The sequence below is a fragment of the Cupressus sempervirens genome, chromosome 11 (assembly GCF_028749045.1).
Source record: "Cupressus sempervirens isolate cs-2001-9-10 chromosome 11, ASM2874904v1, whole genome shotgun sequence".
NCBI classification, from domain to species: Eukaryota; Viridiplantae; Streptophyta; class Pinopsida; order Cupressales; family Cupressaceae; genus Cupressus; species Cupressus sempervirens.
In genome coordinates this window covers 429995082-430000454 of record NC_143128.1, presented here as the reverse complement: position 1 = coordinate 430000454, position 5373 = coordinate 429995082, and positions in this window count along the sequence as shown.

Genomic DNA, 5373 nt, shown 5'->3' with positions numbered 1-5373 from the left:
CGGTGCTGAATTTGTAGAAAATAGATTCGTAGGATCCTAATATAGAAGCCTAGAAGAACTCTAGGCTTTCTCTTGCTCTTGATTTTTTCTTGTGGCTTCATCAGATTTAGTGGATTCACTGCTACTACTCTGTTCATCCTTGATCTCTACTATCTGAATGGGGGAACAAGTTGGTTTCAAAAGGGGATCACTTTCAGATGAGCCAGGGCTATGATGAGGAGATGGAGTAGCAATCACAAGAGGAGGTGAAACTAGAGCAGTAACATGAGGAGGTGAAATTGGAGCAGTAACACCATCTTTCAGCTCTTTGATCCTCTTTTCTTTGGTGTTGGCTTGGGATCCAATAACTAGTAGAGGACCACCTTGGCAAGTTGGAGCTATTGAGATGTTCTTCTCTAGGGGTTGGTCACGTCCTCCTATAGATTGAGCAGGTCCTTGAGCAGCCAAAGTTGTAACACTAGGTGTGGCACTTTGAGAAGAAGTGGGAGTAGTAGCGGCTGGAGAAGCTTGAGTAGTCTTACTCCTACTTTGGCCTTTTTTTTCTATCCACTCAACCCATTTTTTGGTTTTTATTGACAATCTAGGCCATCATAACATCAAGGTCTTCTTCCACATCAACATATGGCTCGAAATTGATTGGAGTATTTCTCAATTTGGTCAAATATGTATTACTATACATATTTTTCCCATCGTCTTCTAGCCCTTCCACATCTAAGTTAATGCCATATGTCTTTATTTTTTCTATTGTCAATCTAGCAAAAGCTCGATCACGGCTTTCCAACTCATTTTTACAATCTGTCCAATAATCTTCCATAGTAGTAACATGCTTAATCACACTTCCAAATTGATGCACATCTCTGGCATACCCGTTTGGGTCAAACATAGGCCTCACCACTTCATATTCTTCTAATTTGAACTTGTTCTCAAATGCCTTGAGCATGTTTTTGCATCGGATCGGGACTCACAATTGTATGCCCCAACTTTTATGGGAAATTTGTATCCCTTTTTCTTCAAATTGGCACTCAGTACATTCACCTAGATTTCTTGTCTCATGATCTCAATGAGCACGATCATGTCATTTAGATATCTAGGCAGCTTCAGGGGAAATCCATCGAAAGCTATAAGACGCAAATATGAAAAGGATGAGAATTGGATGAAATAACTACCCAATTGACTAATGGCCACCATTGCTTCTTGGCTGAATCTCCTCTTCGAACACCCTTGGGGTTCCTTGCAAAGCATTATTGTAAATGCACCATTAACTCTGATATACTTTGCATAGCTATTCTATAATTGCAAGCATGGGTAAAACTCATAACTCTTTACATCATCTAGAAAATTCTCTATTCTGGGAAGGCCCAACCATAATTTTAGGGAAGCCAACATATATATCAAGAAAGAAGACATATAAAATGAATTGTAGAAATTGGCTACACTGAGAGCCCTAGACAGATGCTCACTTACCTCATACGCCTAGTCAACATATTGTGTATCTGAGCAAATAATTTACACCAAAAAGAAGTATTGTTCTACAAAGTTAAGGGCTTCGACCTCACTTTTCAATCAATGTAGAAGAACTAGAATGTCCATGATCTCGGGCTTGAGATCAGTGCCAAAAAGGGTTTTAGGAACTTTACTTTTAGCTCCCCTTGGCTTTTAGAACCAAGAACTCATGATCTCCTTTCGCCACATCATCTTCTTTATAGAGAATTCAGACATAGCTCCTCCAATTGTTAATTCAGAGAATTCCTCTCTTTCAAGAATCCTTAGACAATTGACCATTTCTTGACTATCAATTGAGATTAACACCATTTGATTAGGCAGTAAGATTTTCTTTGTATCTGGGTTATAGTGATTAATACATTCAATAATTAGCTTTGGGGCTTGTACTACTACGGGAAATCCTTCTGCTTCTACCAGCCCACTTCTTTGAAGTTTCTCTGTTATGGGATGGATTGGTTCTATCCTCAACCTTCTTAAGAAATCTTGCATGTCAAATAAATAGAGTGAAGTGTCTGTGATACTTTTCCATGTAGACTTGATTCCGCCCAATCCATCAAATCCAACAAATCTTGTTGCCATCTCGACTGAGGTAGAGATAAATTGGAAATCTTAAAACTCAAAATAAGATAGAGAGTAGAACTTTGTATCTATGGGGATTTCAAAATCAATATTCAACTTATCAACATAATAGTTTAAATGAGTAAGCAGTAGTTTGAAAATTTGTTATCTTCATCTCTATATAGAAACTCCAATCCACCCATTAATCTTTATAATCTGTGCCACACAAACAAATTAAATGATAAATCTATTAGATTAGTAAATGTGGAGGTTACAATGGATTCTTTCATGTCTTTTCACTATTTCTATTGGCCCAACGATTATTTTCCTTTATTACAGTCTTACTTTCCCATTTTTCACCAAGCTTTGAAGAATTAAGAATAGAGTACTCCGTGAGTAAAATTCTGCTCAGCTAGATTTTGAATAGAATACCTTCCTCAAAGTGATCAACATGCTTCTGTTACCTTTTTTAGCCTCCTATAACATATTCGTCAAATAACCATGCTTGCAAGAGTGATTTTCCATTGGATGCGAAAAATTGCCTTCAAGGGTAGAAACCCCGCAGAGGAGAAGATGATTTCCACTTTTCTTCTTTTGCCCTTGTTCTACCTTCTCTACCCTAACCACTTTACTTTAAGCCTTCAAAAAATATAAAACTATCTTCAGTAATGAAAGGTGGGACCCACTGACTCACTTTATTCTTTCAAAAATGCTCTTTCAGAAAATTGACTTCTTTGTTCGAAACCCACTGAGGAGAAGTTGTTTCTGAGTTTTCCGCTGATGCCCTTTTTTTATCATCTTTGTGAGTTTTGAAAGATTCCTATAGCAAGAACATGTCAACACTTGAATGATCAGTCCATGACATAATTCTCTTCTCTTCATTTAAGCTTGGAAATCACATTTGTGAATCTTGACGGAGTTTCACCTTTGGGGCGTGAAAACTCGCCAAGGAGAAGACGAAGCTTGATTTTCCACCAGTTCAACTTTCTATATGTCCGAAACAAAATGAGCTGCAAGTAAGTTCATCTGAAGTAACATAATTTAAGAATCTTCATCGAGCAAGGTTCTAAACTACCCCAAAGACTCATGATGATAAACAAAACCCACCTGGCCATACAATGCGAGAGAAGGGAAAATATTGAAAACCCAATGGAGATACTTATCACTTGAGGAAGAAAAGGGGGAACTGAATCAACTAAACTAAACACAATACAAGTCAATCTCCAGTTTGCAAAATTGGTACATGGTGAAATGTTAGGCAACAGAATGTACTCCCAAATTAATTGTAGGTTACAAAAGCATAGGAAATTTGAATTATTCAAGGAATCAAGAAATGGATTTAGTACTTGTTGTCAATGAATGATCATCATAAGATACAAGAACCAAGAATGAAGAATATATGGGTATTAATACTTTGATCCTTATTAAATAAATGAATCATCCATAGTTTATTTTGTCATCTTAGGATAATGAAAAGAATCAATAATGAGGAATCATCTAGTTTTAACATATTGGCCATTAATACATAGAATCCCTGATAATTATGCTTAATTAATTATTGGTCCTAAATCAACAAGTATGTGAGGGATGCACTTTCAACTAGGCCTCCAAATATCAATATGTATAAGTACAAAAATAAAATATAGATCTTGGAGGATTTGGCAACATGTTTGTAGAATATGGAATGTATGTAGTTTAATATAACTTAGTGCATAATTAATATTATGGGCTCATTTGTGGGTATTTGGAATTCACTAGGTGAAAAAGAAGAACAAAGTTGATTATAATTCAATAAATGATATTGTTCTTCTAGTTTAACTAAACCAAAATCAAATTCCTTATATGCATCAATACATTCCAATGTTGATTTATCAATTTTTAAGCATATCATTAGATGATAAAGAGATCCATGAAAGTTTATATGTACTATTAACCACGTTATTATGAAGTGTTGTAGGAGGCAATATAGTTGCCTTTGGTGGATAGGGTGGAGTAGAATGTGAATGGAATAATGAATATGGTAAGAAGTGTGAAGGAGATAAAGTAGATGGGAATAAGTAGGATGAGTAGAAAGAGGATGGTAAAGATGGGTATAGTAGTTGTTGTGAGTATTCTTGATTCCATTTATCATGAATATTATGTAAAGAAGTGTGTTTTGAAGAAACATGTTGGATTTGTAATGAAATAGAGTGACAATACATATTGTCAACATAATTCATACCATGATCTTCTTGAGTTGGTGCTTGAGATTGTTCATCCATTATAAAGAATGCTTGGTCATTTCTACCCTTATCATGGTAAGGATTAGAAATAGCCTACACCTCATTCACTGTGTGCTTGTGGTTGTTTGGGCATATACATTGGTCATATTTCCTATAACAATTAGAACAAAAAGTGGTTAGATTTTCATCATCAAAATCACATTGTTCTAAGAATTCATCAATAATATTTTCTTGGTTAGACATAAAGATACCATTTGTAGATACTTGTGATGATGGAAGATCAATATCTTTTAAGCTATATTCATTATGTAGAGAGGGTATTAAAAATTCACCTTTGGTCAACATCATTTCCCCACCAATTTCTTCATTTGTTTTTAAATTTGAAAGAGGGGGGTCTAGGGGTGGTAGCCACTAGTGGGGTCAAGGGGTAGCACCCCTTGCAGGGTCCTAGGGAAACACCCAAGGTGTGCTCTCTATTGCAGTATAGGGAAAGGTCGAGGGGTAGCACCCTCAATGCCAAGCATATTTTGCCTCTTGTGTTCCATTCAAATTTTGCATTTTTGAAGAAATTTTCAACCAAAATTGATATACTTGAACAACCTTGAAAATGCATTATTTTTTACATTTTTCTTCCAAAACATCTTTTCTTTACCAATAGCTCACAACAACTAATGATAATATAAAATTGAATTGAATTTATAAAGAAGCTAATGAGTTTGATGTCTAAGGCTTGATCACAAACTCTAAAACAAAACTCTAAAGTGATGCATCTATATGATTTATGCAATGTAAATTAAGATTAATTAATTAAGCAAGGATAGCAATTGCAAAAATTTTATCCTAACACATTGTTTCTAACTCAACTCATCAAAATAACATGCCTTTGACACCTTTCCTCGGCAATGACACCAAAATGATAGGCCAACATTGGGGCAAATTATTAAGAAACAATTAACAATTTATAATGAAGTTCGGCTAGTCTATACGTGTCAATCAGAGAGGGTAAGCTTGTGAAAGGTGTTTGAGTAGTATGCCATCAAGAGGTGTTAGTTGTGATTTGATAGATTATGGATGCAACTAAAACGTGCAA